Source organism: Schistocerca piceifrons, chromosome X (genome assembly GCF_021461385.2).
Source record: "Schistocerca piceifrons isolate TAMUIC-IGC-003096 chromosome X, iqSchPice1.1, whole genome shotgun sequence".
Taxonomy (NCBI): domain Eukaryota; kingdom Metazoa; phylum Arthropoda; class Insecta; order Orthoptera; family Acrididae; genus Schistocerca; species Schistocerca piceifrons.
This window is the reverse complement of record NC_060149.1, coordinates 973,015,191-973,034,526: the sequence shown is the minus strand read 5'-3', so window position 1 is coordinate 973,034,526 and position 19,336 is coordinate 973,015,191.

Here is a 19,336-nt window from a genome sequence, read left to right as displayed (position 1 = left end):
CAAGTGCAGGTTTTCTGTATCCCTTGGACGTTCACATTAACCATGAAACACAGAAATTATATCGGTATTGAATAGAAATTGCACAATGCCGACTTAAGTACAAGAAGAGTGAATCTTCTAAGAGTTTGTGCCTTCAGCGGCTCCTGCGAGACCAGTATTAGATTCCGATGCACCAGTGCAGTATTGCTGTATCCCTTAGACCTTCACATTGACCAGGCAACACAGAAATTGCATCGGGACTGAATGCGAAAAGCACAACTCCGACTTAAGTACAAGAAAAGTGAATCTTCTAAGAGTTTGTGGTTTGAGCGGCTCCAGGGTGACCAGAGTTAGATTCCGATGCACCAGTGGAGGTTTACTGTATCCCTTGGACCTTGACATTGCCCATGAAACACAGTAATTGCTTCGGAACTGAATACAAAAGGGACAATGCCGACTTAAGAACTTGAAGAGTGAATCTTGCAAAAGTTTGTGCTTTGAGCGGCTCCTGGGAGACCAGTATTAGATTACGATGCACCTGTGCAGGTTTACTGTATCGCTTGGACCTTCACATGGACCATGAAACACAGAAATTGCATGGGGATTGAATACTAAAGATACAATGCCAACTTAAGTACAAGAAGAGTGAAACTTCGATGATTTTGTGCTTTCAGCGGCTCCTGGGAGACCAGTATTAGATTCCGATGCACCAGTTCACATTTAATGTATCCCTTGGACCTTCACATCGACCATCAAACACAAAAGTTCCTTTGGGATTGAACACAAAAGGGACAATGCCGCTTTAAGTACAAGAAGAGTGAATTTTCTAAGAGTTTATGGTTTGAGCGGCTCCTGGGATACCAGTGTTAGATTCCGATGCACCAGTGCAGGTTTACTGTATCCCTTGGACCTTCACATTGAATTTGAAACACAGAACTTGCATCGGGATTGAATACAAAATGGACAATGCCGACTTAAGTACAAGAGGGGTGAATCTTGTAAGAGTTTGTGCTTTGAGCGGCTCACGTGAGACCAGTATTAGATTCCGATGCACCAGTGCAGGTTAACTGTATCACTTGCTCCTTCACATTGACCATGAAGCACAGATATTGCATCGGGATTGAATACAATAAGGACAATGCCGACGTAAGTACAAGAAGAGTGAATCTCTTCAGAGTATGTGCTTTGAACGGCTCCTGGGATACCTGTATTAGATTCCGATGCACCAGTGCAAGTTTACTGTATCCCTTTGACCTTCACATTGACAATGAAACACAGAAATTCCATCGCAATTGAATACAAAAGGCACAATGCCGACTTAAGTACCAGAAGAGTGAATCTTCTAAGAGTGTCTGCTCTGAGCAGCTCCTGAGAGACCAGTATTAAATTCCGTTGCACCAGTGCAGGTTTACTGTATCCCTTGGACCTTCACATTGGTGATCAAACACAGAAATTGCATCGCGATTGAATACAAAAGGGACAATGCCGACTTAAGTACAAGAAGAGTGAATTTTCTAAGAGTTTGTGGTTTGAGCCGATCCTGGGAGAAAAGTGTTATATTCCGATGCACCAGTGCAAGTTTACTGTACCCCTTGGACCTTCAGATTGACCATGAAACACAGAAATTGCATCGGGATTGAATACAAAAGGGACAATGCCGACTTAAGTACAAGAAGGGTGAGTCTTATAAGATTTTGTGCTTGAGTGGCTCCTGGGAGCCCAGTATTAGATTCCGATGCACCAGTGCTGGTTAACGGTATCCCTTGGACCTTCACATTGACCATGAAACACAGAATATGCATCGGGATTGAATACAAAAGAGACAATGCCGAGTTAAGTACAAGAAGGCTGAATCTTCTAAGAATTTGTGTTTTGTTTTGAGCGGCTCCTGGGAGACCAGTATTAGGTTCCGACGCACCAGTGCAGGTTTTGCTGTATCCCTTGGTCCTTCACATTGAGCATGTAACACAGAAATTGCATCGGGATTGAATACAAAAGGGACAATGCCGACTTAATTACAAGAAGAGTGAATTTTCAAAGAGTTTGTGCTTTGAGCGGCTCCTGGAAGACCAGTATTAGGTTCCGACGCACCAGTGCAGGTTTACTGTATCCCTTGGTCCTTCACATTGAACATGAAACACAGATATTGCATCAGGATTGAATACAAAAGGGACAATGCTGACTTAAATACAAGAAGAGTGAGTCTCTTCAGAGTTTGTGCTTTCAGCGGCTCCTGGGATACCAGTATTAGATTCCGATGCACCAGTGCAGGTTTACTGTATCCCTTGGACCTTCACATTGACCATGAAACACAGAAATTGCATCAGGATTGAATACAAAAGGGACTGCCGGCTTAAGTACAAGAAAAGTTAATCATCTAAGAGTTTGTGCTTTGAGAGGCTCTTGGGAGACCAGTATTAGAATCCGATGCACCAGTGAAGGCTTACTGTATCCCTTGGACCTTCACATTGCCCATGAAACGCAGAAATAGCATCGGGATTGAATACAAAATGCACAATGCCGACTTAAGTACAAGAAGAATGAAACTTCTAAGAGTTTGTGCTTTGAGCGGCTCCTGGGAGACCTGTATTAGATTCGAATGCACTAGTGCAGGATTACTGTATACCTTGGACCCTCACATTGACCAAGAAACACAGAAACCGAATCGGGATTGAATACAAAAGAGACAATGCCGACTTACGTACAAGAAAAGTGAATCTTCTAAGAATTTGTGTTTGAGCGACTCCTGGGAGACCAGTATTAGATTCCGATGCACCAGTGCAGGTTTACTGTATCCCTTGGACCTTGACATTGACCATGAAACATAGATATTGCATCGGGATTGAATACAAATGGGACAATGCCGACCTAATTGCAAGAAGAGTGACTCTTCTAAGAATTTGTGCATTGAGCGGGTCCTGGGATACCGGTATTAGATTCCTAAGCACCATTGAAGGTTAACTGTTTCCCTTGAACCTTATCATTGACCATGAAACACAGAAATTTCATCGGGATTGAATATTAATCGGACATTGCCGACTTATGTACAAGAAGAGTGATACTTCTCACAGTATGAGCTTTTAGCGGCTCCTGGGAGACCAGTATTAGATTCCGATGCACCAGTGCAGGTTTACTGTAGCCCTTGGACCATCACATTGACCATGAACCACAGAAATTGCATAGGGATTGAATACAAGAGGTACAATGCCGACGTAAGTACAGGAAGACTGAATCTTCTAAGAGTTTGTGGTTTGAGTGGCTTCTGGGAGACCAGTATTAGGTTCCGACGCACCAGTGATGGTTTACTGCACCCGTTGGTCCTTCACATTGACCATGAAACACAGATATTGCATCGGGATGGAATACAAAAAAGACAATGCTGACTTAAGTACAAGAAGAATGAATCTCTTCAGAGTTTGTGCTTTGAGCGGCTCCTGGGATACCAGTATTTGATTCAGATCCACCATTGCACGTTTACTGTATCCCTTGGATCTTTACATTGACCATGAAACACAGATATTGCATCGGGATTGAATATAAATGGGACAATGCCGACTTAAGGACAAGAAGAGTGAATCTTCTAAGAGATTGTGCTCTGAGCGGCTCCTGGGAGACCAGTATTAGATTCCATTGCACCAGTGCAGGTTTACTGTATCCCTTTGACCTCAACATTGACCAAGAAACACAGAAACCGCATCGGGATTGAATTTAAAAGGGACAATGACTACTTAAGAACAAGAAGAGTGAGTCCTCTAAGAGTTTGTGCTTTGAGCGACTCATGGGAGACCAGTATTAGATTCCGATGCACCAGTGCAGGTTTACTGTATCCCTTGGCCCTTCTCATTGACCATGAAACACAGAAATTGCGTGGGGATTGAATACATATGGCACAATGCCGACTTAAGTACAAGAAGAATGAATCTTCTCAGAGTATGTGCTTTGAGCGGCTCCTGGGTGACCAGTATTAGATCCCGATGCACCTGTGCTTGTTTAGTGTATCCCTTGGACCTTCACATGGACCATCAAACACAGAGATTGCATCGGGATTGAATACAAAAGGAACAATGCCGACTTAAGTACAAGAAGAGTGAATCTTCCAAAAGTCTGTGCTTTGAGCGGCTCCTGGGAGACCAGTATCAGATTCCGATGCACCAGTGCAGGTTTACTGTATCCGTTGGCCCTTCACATTGCCCATGGAACACAGAAATTGCACCGGGACTGAATACATATGGTACAATGCCGACTTAAGTACAAGATGAGTGAATCTTCTAAGAGTTTCTACTCTGGGCGGCTCCTGGGAGACAAGTATTAGAATCCGTTGCACCAGTGCAGGTTAACTGCATCCCTTGGACCTTCACATTGACCATGAAACACAGAAATTACATCGGGATTGAATACAAAAGGGACAATGCCAACTTAAGTATAAGGTGAGTGAATTTTCAAAGAGTTTGTGGTTTGAGCGGCTCCTGGGAGAAAAGTGTTAGATTACGGTGCACCAGTGCAGGTTTACTGTGTCGCTTGGACCTTCCTATTGACCATGAAACACAGAAATTGCATCGGCATTGAATACAAAAGAGGCAATGGCGACTTAAGTACAGGAACACTGAATTATCTAAGAGCTTGTGTTTTGAGCGGCTCCTGGGAGACCAGTATTAGATTCCGACGCACCAGTGCAGGTTAACTGTATCCCTTGGTCCTTCACATTGACCATGAAGCACAGATATTGCATCGGGATTGAATACAAAAGGGAATATGCCGACTTAAGTACAAGAGGAATGAATCTCTTCAGCGTTTGTGCTTTATGCGGCACCTGGGATACCAGTTTTAGATTCCGATGCACCAGTGCTGGTTTACTGTATCCCGTGGACCTTCACATTGATCATGAAACACTGAAATTGCATCGGGATTGAATACTAAAGGGACTGACGACTTAAGTACAAGACGAGTTAATGAACGAAGAGTTTGTGCTTGGAGCGGCTCTTGGGAGACCAGTATTAGATTCCGATGCACCAGTGCAGGTTTACTGCTTCCCTTGACTTTCACATTGACCATGAAACACAGACGTTGCATCGGGATTGAATACAAAAGGGACAATGCCGACTTAAGTACAAAATGGTTTGTTGTTTGAGCGGCTCCTGGGAGACCAGTATTAGATTCCGATGCACCTGTGCTGGCTTAGTGTATCCCTTGGACCTTCACTTGAACCTCCAAACACAGACGTTGCATCGGGAGTGTGTACAAAAGGCACAATGCCGACTTAAGTACAAGAAGAGTGAATTTTCTAAGAGTTTGTCGTTTGAGCGGCTCCTGGGAGACCAGTATTAGATTCCGATGCACCAGTGCAGGTTTACTGTATCCCTTGGACCTTCACATTGACCATGAAACACAGAGATTGCATCGGGATTGAATACAAATGGGGCAATGCCTTCTTAAGAACAAGAAGAATGAATCTTCTAAGAGTTTGTGCTTTGAGCAGCTTCTCGGAGGCCAGTATTAGATTGCGATGCTCAAGTGCAGGATTACTGTATCCCTTGGACGTTCACATTGACCGTGAAACATAGAATTTATATCGGGATTGAAAACAAATTGCACAATGCCGACTTAAGTACAAGAAGAGTGAATCTTCTAAGAGTTTTTGCCTTCAGCGGCTCCTGCGAGACCAGTATTAGATACCGATGCACCAGTGCGGGATTGCTGTATCCCTTGGACCTTCACATTGACCAAGAAACACAGAAACCGCATCGGGATTGAATACGAAAGGCACAACTCCGACTTAAGTACAAAAAAAGTAAATCTTCTAAGAGTTTGTGGTTTGAGCGGCTCCAGGGTGACCAGAATTAGATTCCGATGCACCAGTGCAGGTTTACTGTATCCCTTGGACCTTCACATTGACCATGAAACACAGTAATTGCTTCGGAATTGAATACAAAAGGGACAACGCCGACATAAGAACAAGAAGAGTGAATCTTGCTAGAGTTTGTGCTTTGAGCGGCTCCTGGGAGACCAGTATTAAATTGCGATGCACCAGTGCAGCTTTACTGTATCGCTTGGACCTTCACATTGACCACGAAACACAGAAATTGCATGGCGATTGAATAGTAAAGGCACAATGCCAACTGAAGTACAAGAAGAGTGAATCTTCGAAGGTTTTGTGCTTGAGTGGCTCCTGGGAGACCAGTTTTAGCTTCCGATGCACCAGTTCACGTTTACTGTATCCCTTGGACATTCACATTGACAATGAAACACATAAATTGCTTTGGGATTGAATACAATAGGGACAATGCTGACATAAGTGCAAGAAGAGTGAATTTTCTAAGAGTTTGTGGCTCGAGCGGCTCCTGGCAGACCAGTATTAGATTCCGATGCACCAGAGCAGGTTTACTGTATCTCTTGGACTTTCACATTGAGCATGAAACACAGAGAGTGCTTTGGGATTGAATACAAAAGGGACTATGCCGACTTAAGAACAAGAAGAGTGAATATTCTAAGAGTTGGTGGTTTGAGCTGATCCTGGGAGACCTCTATTAGATTCCGATGCACCGGTGCAGGATTACTGTATCCCTTGGACCTTCACATTGACCGTGAAACGCAGAAATTGCATCGGGATTGAATATAAATGGGGCAATGCCGACTTAAGTACAAGAAGAGTGAATCTTCTAAGAGTTTGTGCTTTGAGCGGCTCCTGCGAGACCAGTATTAGATTCTGTTGCACCAGTGCAGGTTCACTGTATCCCTTGGACTTTCACATTGACCATAAATCACAGAAATTGCATCGGTATTGAATACAAAAGGAACAATGCCGATTTAAGTACCAGAAGAATGAATCTTCTCAGAGTATGTGCTTTGAGCGGCTCCTGGGAGACCAGTATTAGATTCCGTTGCACCAGTGCAGGTTTACTGTATCCCTTGGAACTTCACATTGAACACGAAACACAGAAATTGCATCAGGATTGTATACAAATGGGACTGCCGACTTAAGTACAAGAAGAGTTAATCATCTAAGAGTTTGTGTTTTGAGAAGCTCTTGGGAGACCAGTATTAGAATCCGATGCACCAGTGAAGTTTTACTGTATCCCTTGAACCTTCACATTGCCTATGAAACGCAGAAATTGCAACGGGATTGAATACAAAATGCGCAATGCCGACTTAAGTACAATAAGAGTGAAACTTCTAAGAGTTTGTGCTTTGAGCGGCTCCTGGGCGACCAGTATTAGATTCGAATGCACCAGTGCAGGATTACTGTATACCTTGGACCCTCACATTGACCAAGAAGCACAGAAACCGCATCGGGATTGAATACAAAAGAGACAATGCCGACTTAGATACCAGAAGAGTGAATCTTCTAAGAGTTTGTGCTTGAGCGTCTCCTGGGAGACCAGTATTAGATTCCGATGCACTAGTGCAGTTTACTGTATCCCTTGGACCTTCGCATTGACCATGAAACATAGATATTGCATCGGGATTGAATACAAATGGGACAATGCCGACCTAATTACAAGAATAGTGAATCTACTAAGAATTTGTGAATTGACCTGGGATACCGTATTAGATTCTTAAGCACCATTGCAGGTTAACTGTTTCCCTTGAACCTTCACATTGACCATAAAACACAGAAATTTCATCGGGATTGAATATAAACCGGACATTGCCGACTTATGTACAAGAAGAGTGAATCTTCTCACAGTATGAGCTTTTAGCGGCTCCTGGGAGACCAGTATTAGATTCCGATGCACCAGTGCAGGTTTACTGTATCATTTGGACATTCACATTGACTATGAAACACAGAAATTGCATCGGGATTGAATACAAAAGGGACAATGCCGACATAAGTACAAGAAGGGTGAATCTTATAAGATTTTGTGCTTTGAGCGGCTCCTGGGAGACCAGTATAAGATTCCGATGCACCAGTGCTGGTTAACGGTATCCCATGGACCTTCACATTGACCATGAAACACAGAATTTGCATCGGGATTGAATACAAAAGGGACAATGCCGACTTAAGTACAAGAAGAGTGAATCTCTTCAGAGTTTGTGCTTTGAGCGGCTCCTGGGATACCAAAATTAGATTCCGATGCACCAGTGCAGGTTTACTGTATGCCTTCGACCTTCCCATTTACCATGAAACACAGAAATTGCATCGGAATTGAATACAATTGGGACAATGCCGACTTAAGTACAAGAAGAATGAATCTTCTCAGAGTATGTGCTTTGAGCGGCTCCCGGGAGACCAGTATTAGATTCCGATGCACCGGTGCAGGATTACTGTATCCCTTATACCTTCACATTGACCGTGAAACGCAGAAATTGCATCGGGATTGAATATAAATGGGGCAATGCCGACTTAAGTACAGGAAGACTGAATCTTCTAAGAGTTTGTGGTTTGAGTGGCTGCTGGGAGACAAGTATTAGGTTCCGACGCACCAGTGATGGTTTACTGTACCCCTTGGTCCTTCACATTGACCATGAATCACAGATATTACATCGGGATTGAATACAGAAAGGACAATGCCGACTTAAGTACAAGAAGAATGAATCTCTTCAGAGTTTGTGCTTTGAGCGGCTCCTGGGATACCAGTATTAGATTCAGGTCCACCAGTGCACGTTTACTGGATCCCTTGGATCTTCACATTGACCGTGAAACACAGATATTGCATCGGCACTGAATACAAATGGGACAATGCCGACTTAAGGACAAGAAGAGTGAATCTTCTAAGAGATTTTGTTTGAGCGGCTCCTAGGAGACCATTATTAGATTCCATTGCACCAGTGCAGATTTACTGTATCCCTTTGACTTCAACATTGACGAAGAAACACAGAAATCGCATCGGGATTGATTATAAAAGGGACAATGGCGACTTAAGAACAAGAAGAGTGAGTCCTCTAAGAGTTTGTGCTTTGAGCGGCTCATGGGAGACCAGTATTAGATTCCGATGCACCAGTGCAGGTTTACTGTATCCCTTGGACCTTCACATTGATCATGATACACAGAACTCGCAGCGGGATTGAGTACAAAAGGGACAATGCCGACTTAAGTACAAGAAGAGTGAATCTTCTCAGAGTATGTGCTTTGAGCGGCTCCTGGGTGACCAGTATTAGATTCCGATGCACTTGTGCTTGTTTAGTGTATCCCTTGGACCTTCACATGGACCATCAAACACAGAGATTGCATCTGGATTGAATACAAAACGCACAATGCAGACTTAAGTACAAGAAGAGTGAATCTTCTAAGAGTTTGTGCTTTGAGCGGCTCCTGGGAGACCAGTATCAGATTCCGATGCACCAGTGCAGGTTTACTGTATCCGTTGGCCCTTCACATTGCCCATGAAACACATAAATTGCAACGAGATTGAATACAAAAGGCACAATGCCGACTTAAGTACAAGATGAGTGAATCTTCTAAGAGTTTCTACTCTGGGCGGCTCCTGGGAGACCAGTATTAGAATCCGTTGCACCAGTCAGGTTAACTGCATCCCTGCGACCTTGACATTGACCATGAAACACAGAAATTGCATCGGGATTGAATACAAAAGGGACAGTGTCAACTTAAGTATAAGAAGAGTGAATTTTCTAAGAGTTTGTGGTTTGAGCGGCTCCTGGGAGAAAAGTGTTACATTACGGTGCACCAGTGCAGGTTTACTGTATCCCTTGGTCCTTCACATTTACCACGAAACACAGATATTGCATGGGGATTGAATACAAAAGGGAATATGCTGACTTAAGTACAAGAAGAATGAATCTCTTCAGAGTATGTGCTTTATGCGGTTCCTGGGATACCAGTTTTAGATTCCGATGCACCAGTTCACGTTTACTGTATCCCTTGGACCTTCACATTGATCATGAAACACAGAAATTGCATCGGGATTGAATATAAAAGAGACAATACCGACTTAAGTACAAGAAGAGTGAATCTTCTCAGATTATGTGCATTGAGCGGCTCCTGGGAGACCAGTATTAGATTCCGATGCACCACTGCAGGTTTACTGTATCCCTTGGACCTTCACATTGACCATGAAACAAAGAAATTGCATCGCGATTGAATACAAATGGCACAATGCCTACTTAAGAACAAGAAGAATGAATCTTCTAAGAATTTGTGCTTTGAGCGGCTTCTCGGAGGCCAGTATTAGATTGCGATGCACCTGTGCAGGTTTTCTGTATCCCTTGGACGTTCACATTGACCATGAAACACAGAATTTATATCGGGATTGAATACAAAATGCACAATGCCGACTTAAGTACAAGAAGAGTGAATCTTCTAAGAGTTTTTGCCTTCAGCGGCTCCTGCGAGACCAGTATTAGATTCCGATCCACCAGTGCGGGATTGCTGTATCCCTTGGACCTTCACATTGAGCATGCAACACAGAAAATGCATCGGGATTGAATACGAAAGGCACAACTCCGACTTAAGTACAAGAAAAGTGAATCTTCTAAGAATTTGTGGTTTGAGCGGCTCCAGGGTGACCAGAATGAGATTCCGATGCACCAGTGCAGGTTTACTGTATCCCTTGGACCTTCACATTGACCATGAAACACAGTAATTGCTTCGGAATTGAATACAAAAGGGGCAAAGCCGACTTAAGTACAAGAAGAGTGAATAATCTAAGAGTTGGTGGTTTGACTGATCCTGGGAGACCAGTAATAGATTCCGATGCACCAGTTCACGTTTACTGTATCCCTTGGACATTCACATTGACCATGAAACACAAAAATTGCTTTGGGATTAAATACAATAGGGACAATGCTGACATAAGTGCAAGAAGAGTGAATTTTCTAAGAGTTTGTGGTTCGAGCGGCTCGTGGCAGACCAGTATTAGATTCCGATGCACCAGTGCAGGTTTACTGTATCCCTTGGACTTTCACATTGAGCATGAAACACAGAAGGTGCATCGGGATTGAATACAAAAGGGACTATGCCGACTTAAGTTCAAGAAGAGTGAATAATCTAAGAGTTGGTGGTTTGAGCTGATCCTGGGAGACCAGTATTAGATTCCGATGCACCAGTGCAGGTTTACTGTATCCCTTGGACCCACACATTGACCGTGAAACGCAGAAATTTAATCGGGATTGAATATAAATGGGGCAATGCCGACTTAAGTACAAGAAGAGTGAATCTTCTAAGAGTTTGTGGTTTGAGCGGCTCCTGGGTACCAGTATTAGATTCTGTTGCACCAGTGCAGGTTCACTGTATCCCTTGGACTTTCACATTGACCATGAATCACAGAAATTGCATCGGTATTTAATACAAAAGGGAGAATGCCGACTTAACTACAAGAAGAGTGAATTTTCTAAGAGTTTGTGGTATGAGCGACTCCTGGGAGAAAAGTGTTAGATTCCGATGCACCAGTGCAAGTTTACTGTATCCCTTGGACCTTCACATTGGCCATGAAACACAGAAATTGCATCGGGATTGAAAACAAAAGGGACAATGCCGACTTCAGTCCAAGAAGGATGAATCTTATAAGATTTTGTGCTTTGAGCGGCTCCTGGGAGACTAGTATAGGATTCCGATGCACCAGTGCTGGTTAACGGTATCCCATGGACCTTCACATTGGCCATGAAACACAGAATATGCATCGGGGTTGAATACAAAAGAGACAATTCCGACTTAAGTACAAGAAGACTGAATCTTCTAAGAGTTTGTGCTTTGAGCGGCTCCTGGGAGACCAGTATTAGATTCCGATGCACCAGTGCAGGTTTACTGTATCCCTTGGTCCTTCACATTGAGCATGAAACACAGATATTGCATCGGGATTGAATACAATAGGGACAATGCCGACTTAAGTACAAGAAGAGTGAATCTCTTCAGAGTCTGTGATTTGAGCGGCTCCTGGGATACCAGTATTAGATTCTGATGCACCAGTGCAGGTTTACTGTATCCCTTCGACCTTCACATTGACCATGAAACACAGAAATTCCATCGCGATTGAATTCAAAAGGCACAATGCCGTCTTAAGTACAAGAAGAGTGAATCTTCGAAGAGTTTGTGCTTTGAGCGTCTCCTGGGAGACCAGTATTAGATTCCGATGCACCAGTGCACGTTTACTGTATCCCTTGCACCTTCACACTGACCATGAAACACAGAAATTGCATCGGGATTGAATACAAATCGGTCATTGCCGACTTAAGTACAAGAAGAGTGAATCTTCTCAGAGTATGTGCTTTGAACGCCTCCTGGGATACCAGTATTAGATTCCGATGCACCTGTGCTTGTTTAGTGTATCCCTTGGACCTTCACATGGACCATCAAACACAGTGATTGCATTGTGATTGAATACAAAAGGCACAATGCCGACTTAAGTACAAGAAGAGTGAATCTTCTAAGAGTTTGTCGTTTGAGCGGCTCTTGGGAGACCAGTATTAGATTCCGTTGCACCAGTGCAGGTTAACTGAATCTCTTTGACCTTCACACTGACCATGAAACGCAGAAATTGCATCGGGATTGATTACAAACGAGACAATGGCGAATTAAGTACAGGAGGACTGAATCTTCTAAGAGTTTGTGCTTTGAGCGGCTACTGGGAGACCAGTGTTAGATTCCAATGCACCAGTGCAAGTTCACTGTATCCCTTGGACCTTCACATTGATCATGAAACACAGAAATTGGATCGGGATTGAATACAAAATGGACTGCCGATTTAAGTACAAGAAGAGTTAATCATCGCAGAGTTTGTGCTTGGAGCGGCTCTTGGGAGACCAGTATTAGATTCCGATGCACCAGTGCAGGTTTACTGTATCCCTTGGACCTTCACATTGACCATGAAACGCATAAATTGCATCGGGATTGAATATAAATGGGGCAATGCCGACTTAAGTACAAGAAGAGTGAATCTTCTACGAGTTTGTGCTTTGAGCGGCTCCTGGCTGGCCAGTATCAGATTCGGATGCACCAGTGCAGTTTTACTGTATCCCTTGGTCTTTCACATTGACCATGAAACACAGAAATTGCATCGGGATTGAAGACAAAAGGGACAATGCCGATATAACTACAAGAAGGGTGAATCTTCTAAGAGTTTGTGTTTTGAGCGGCTCCTGGGAGACCAGTATTAGATTCCGATGCACGAGTGGGGGATTGCTGTATCCCTTGGACCTTCGCATTGACCATGAAACAGAGTAATTGCTTCGGAACCGAATACAAAAGGGACAATGCCGACTTAAGAACAAGAAGAGTGAAACTTGCAAGAGTTTGTGTTTTGAGCGGCTGCTGGGAGACCAGTATTAGATTACGATGCACCTGTGCAGGTTTACTGTATCGCTTGGACCTTCACATTGACCATGAAACACAGAAATTGCATGGGGTTGAATACTAAAGATACAATGCCAACTTAAGTACAAGAAGTGTGAATCTTCGAAGATTTTGTGCTTTCAGCGGCTCCTGGGAGACCAGTATTTGATTCCGATGCACCAGTTTACGTTTACTGTATCCCTTGGACCTTCTCATTGACCATGAAACACAAAAGTTGCTTTGGGATTGAATACAAAAGGGACAATGCCGACATAAGTGCAAGAAGAGTGGCTTTTCTGAGGGTTTGTGGTTTGAGCGGCTCCTGGCAGACCAGCATTAGATTTCGATGCACCAGTGCAGGTTTACTGTATCCCTTGGACCTTCACATTGACCATGAAACAAAAAAATTGCATCGGGATTGAATACAAAAGGGACTGATGACTTAAGTACAATAAGAGTTAATCATCTAAGGGTTTGTGCTTTGAGCGGCTCTTGGGAGATCAGTATTAGATTCCGATGCACCAGTGCAGGTTTACTGTATCCCTTGGGCATTCACATTGTCCAAGAAACGCAGAAATTGCATCGGGATTGAATTCAAAATGCACAATGCCGACTTAAGTACAAGAAGTGTGATTCTTCTAAGAATTTGTGCTTTGGGCGGCTCCTGCGAGACCAGTATTAAATTCCGTTTCACCAGTGCAGGTTCACTGTATCCCTTGGACCTTCACATTGACCATGAAACACAGAAATTGCATCAGGATTGAATACAAAAGGGACAATGCTGACTTAAATACAAGACGAGTGAGTCTCTTCAGAGTTTGTGCTTTCAGCGGCTCCTGGGATACCAGTATTAGATTCCGATGCACCAGTGCAGGTTTACTGTATCCCTTGGACCTTCACATTGACCATGAAACACAGAAATTGCATCAGGATTGAATACAAAAGGATCTGCCGACTTAAGTACAAGAAGAGTTAATCATCTAAGAGTTTGTGCTTTGAGAGGCTCTTGGGAGACCAGTATTACAATCCGATGCACCAGTGAAGGTTTACTGTATCCCTTGACCTTCACATTGCCCATGAAACGCAGAAATTCTATCGGGATTGAATACAAAATGCACAATGCCGACTTAAGTACAGGAAGAGTGAATCTTCTAAGAAATTGTGCTTTGAGCGGCTCCTGGGAGACCAGTATTAGATTCCATTGCACCAGTGCAGGTTTACTGTATCCCTTTGACCTCAACATTGACCAAGAAACACAGAAATCGCATCGGGATTGAATATTAAAGGGACAATGGCGACTTAAGTACAAGAAGATTGAGTCCTCTAGGAGTTTGTGCTTTGAGCGGCTCACGGGAGACCAGTATTAGATTCCGATGCACCAGTGCAGGTTTACTGTACCCCTTGGCCCTTCTCATTGACCATGAAACAAAGAAATTGCGTGAGGATTGAATACATATGGCACAATGCCGACTTAAGTACAAGTAGACTGAATCTTCTAAGAGTTTGTGCTTTGAGCGGCTTCTAGGAGGCCAGTATTAGATTGCGATGCACGAGTGCAGGTTTTCTGTATCCCTTGGACGTTCACATTGACCATGAAACACAGAATTTATATCGGGATTGAATACAAAATGCACAATGCCGACTTAAGTACAAGAAGAGTGAATCTTCTAAGAGTTTTTGCCTTCAGCGGCTCCTGCGAGACCAGAATTAGATTCCGATGCACCAGTGCGGGATTGCTGTATCCCTTGGACCCTCACATTAAGCATGCAACACAGAAATTGCATCGGGATTGAATACCAAGGGCACAACTCCGACTTAAGTACAAGAAAAGTGAATCTTCTAAGTGTTTGTGGTTTGAGCGGCTCCAGGGTGACCAGAATTAGATTCCGATGCACCAGTGCAGGTTTACTGTATCCCTTCGACCTTCACATTGACCATGAAACACAGAAATTCCATCGCGATTGAATTCAAAAGGCACAATGCCGTCTTAAGTGCAAGAAGAGTGAATCTTCGAAGAGTTTGTGCTTTGAGCGTCTCCTGGGAGACCAGTATTAGATTCCGATGCACCAGTGCACGTTTACTGTATCCCTTGGACCTTCACATTGACCATGAAACACAGAAATTGCATCGGGATTGAATACAAATAGAACAATGCCGAATTATGTACAAGAAGAGTGAATCATCTAAGAGTTTGTGCTTTCATCGTCTCCTGGGAGACCAGTATTAGATTCCGATGCACCAGTGCTGGTTTGCTGTATCCCTTGCACCTTCACATTGACCATGAAACACAGAAATTGCATCGGGATTGAATACAAATCGGACATTGCCGACTTAAGTACAAGAAGAGTGAATCTTCTCAGAGTATGTGCTTTGAACGGCTCCTGGGATACCAGTATTAGATTCCGATGCACCTGTGCTTGTTTAGTGTATCCCTTGGACCTTCACATGGAATATCAAACACAGAGATTGCATTGGGATTGAATACAAAAGGCACAATGCCGACTTAAGTACAAGAAGATTGAATCTTCTAAGAGATTCTGCTTTGAGCGGCTCATGAGAGACCAGCATTAGATTCCGATGCACCAGTGCTGATTAACTGTATCCCTTGGACCTTCACATTGACCATGAAAAACAGAAATAACATCGGGTTTGAATAGAAAAGAGACAATGCCAACTTAAGTAAAAGAAGAGTAAATCTTCTAAGAGTTTGTGCTTTGAGCGGCTCCTGGGAGACCAGTATTAGATTCCGATGCACCAGTGGAGGTTTACTGTATCCCTTGGTCCTTCACATTGACCATGAAACACAGATATTGCATCGGGATTGAATACAATAGGGACAATGCCGACTTAAGTACAAGAAGAGTGAATCTCTTCAGATTATGTGCGTTGAGCGGCTCCTGGGATTCCAGTATTAGATTCCGATGCACCAGTGCAAGTTTACGGTATCCCTTCGACTTTCACATTGACCATGAAACACAGAAATTCCATCGCGATTGAATACAAAAGGCACAATGCCGACTCAAGTACACGTAGAGGGAATCTTCCGAAAGTTTGTGCTTTGGGCAGCTCTTGGGAGATCACTATTAGATTCCAGTGAACCAGTGCAGATTTACTGTATCCATTGGACCTTCACATTGACCATGAAACACAGAAATTGCATCGGGATTGAATACAAATGTACATTGCCGACTTAAGTACAAGAAGATTGAATTTTCTAAGAGTTTGTGGTTTGAGCGGCTACTGGGAGAAAAGTGTTAAACTCCGATGCACCAGTGTAAGTTTACTGTATCTCTTGGCCCTTCACATTGACCATGAAACACAGAAATTGCATCGGGATTGAATACATAGGGCACAATGCCGACTCAAGTACATGAAGAGGGAATCTTCCGAAAGTTTGTGCTTTGAGCGGCTCTTGGGAGACCACTATTAGATTCCAGTGAACCAGTGCAGATTTACTGTATCCATTGGACCTTCACATTGACCATGAAATACAGAAATTGCATCGGGATTGAATAGAAAATGCACAATGTCGACTTAAGTACAAGAAGGGTGAGTCTTATAAGATTTTGTGCTCTGAGCGGCTCCTGGGATACCAGTATTAGATTCCGATGCACCAGTGCAGGTTTACTGTATCCCTTGGTCCTTCACATTGACCATGAATCACAGATATTGCATCGGGATTGAATACAATAGGGACAATGCCGAATTAAGTACAAGAAGAGTGAATCTCTTCGGAGTTTGTGCTTTGAGCGGCTTCTGGGATACCAGTATTAGATTCCGTTGCACCAGTGCAGGTTTACTGTTCCCTTCGACCTTCACATTGACCATGAAACAGGGAAATTCCATCGCGTTTGAATTCAAAAGGCACAATGTCGTCTTAAGTACAAGAAGGGTGAATCTTCTAAGAGTTTGTGCTTTGAGCGTCTCCTGGGAGACCAGTATTAGATTCCGATACACCAGTGCACGTTTACTGTATCCCTTGGACCTTCACATTGACCATGAAACACAGAAATTGCATCGGGATTGAATACAAATGGAACAATGCCGAATTATGTACAAAAAGAGTGAATCTTCTAAGAGTTTGTGCTTTCATCGTCTCCTGGGAGACCAGTATTAGATTCCGATGCACCTGTGCTTGTTTAGTGTATCCCTTGGACCTTCACATGGATCATGAAACACGGAAATTGCATTGGGATTGAATACAAAATTCACAATGCCGACTTAAGGACAAGAAGAGTGAATCTTCTAAACGTTTGTGCTTTGAGCGGCTCTTCGGAGACCAGTATTAGATTCCGATGCACCAGTGCAGGTTTACTGTATCCCTTGGACCATCACATTGACCATGAAACACAGAAATTGCATCGGGATTGAATACAAAAGGCACAATGCTGACTTAAGTATAAGATGAGTGAATCCTCTAAGAGCTTCTGCTCTGAGCGGCTAATGGGAGACCAGTATTAGATTCCGTTGCACCAGTGCAGGTTAACTAATCCCTTTGACCTTCGCATTGACCATGAAACGCAGAAATTGCGTCGGGATTGATTACAAAAGGGACAATGCCGACTTAAGTATAAGAAGAGTGAATTTTCCAAGAGTTTGTGGTTTGAACGGCTCCTGGGAGAAAGGTGTCAGATTCCGGTGCACCTGTGCAAGTTTATTGTATCCCTTGGACATTCCCACTGACCATGAAACACAGAAATTGCATCGGGATTGATTACAAACGAGACAATGGCGACCTAAGTACAGGAAGACTGAACGCACCAGTGCAGGTTTTGCTGTATCCCTTGGTCCTTCACATTGACCATGTAACACAGATATTGCATCGGGATTGAATACAAAAGGGAATATGCCGACTTAAGTATAAGAAGAGTGAATCTTCTAAGAGTTTGTGCCTTCAGCGGCTCCTGCGAGACCAGTATTAGATTCCGATGCACCAGTGCAGTATTGCTGTATCCCTTGGACCTTCACATTGACCATGCAAAACAGAAATATCATCGGGACTGAATACGAAAGGCACAACTCCTACTTAAGTACAAGTAAAGTGAATCTTCTAAGAGTTTGTCGTTTGAGCGGCTCCAGGGTGACCAGAGTTAGATTCCGATGCACCAGTGGAGGTTTACTGTATCCCTTAGACCTTCACATTGACCATGAAACACAGTAATTGCTTCGGAACTGAATACAAAAGGGACAATGCCGACTTAAGAACAAGAAGAGAAAATTTTGCAAGAGTTTGTGCTTTGAGCGGCTCCTGGGAGACCAGTATTAGATTACGATGCACCTGTGGAGGTTTACTGTATCGCTTGGACCTTCACATTGGCCATGAAACACAGAAATTGCTTGAGGATTGAATACTAAAGATACAATGCCAACTTAAGTACAAGAAGAGTGAATCCTCGAAGATTTTGTGCTTTCAGCGGCTCCTGGGAGACCAGTATTAGGCTCCGATGCACCGGTTCACGTTTACTGTATCCCTTGGACCTTCACATTGACCATGAAACGCAAAAGTTGCTTTGGGATTGAATACAAAATGGCCAATGCCTACATAAGTGCAAGAAGACTGAATTTTTTAAGAGTTTGTGGTTTGAGCGGCTCCTGGCAGACCAATATTAGATTTCGATGCACCAGTGCAGGTTTACTGTATCCCTTCTACCTTCACACTGACCATGAAACACAGAAATTGGATCGGGATTGAATACAAAAGGGACTGCCGACTTAAGTAAAAGAGAGGTGAATCTTCTAAGAGTTTGTGCTTTGAGCGGCTCGTGGGAGACCAGTATTAGATTCCGATGCACCAGTGCTGATTAACTGTATCCCTTGGACCTTCACGTTGACCATGAAACACAGAATATGCATCGGGATTGAATACAAAAGAGGCAATGCCGACTTAAGTTCAAGAAGGCTATATCTTCTATGAGTATGTGCTTTGAGCGGCGCCTGGGAGACCAGCATTAGATTCCGAAGCACAAGTGCAGGTTTACTGTATCCCTTGGTCCTTCACATTGACCATGAAACACAGATATTGCATCGGGATTAAATACAATAGGGACAATCCCGACTTAAGTACAAGAAGAGTGAATCTCTTCAGAGTATGTGCTTTGAGCGGCTCCTGGGAAACCAGTATTAGATTCCGATGCA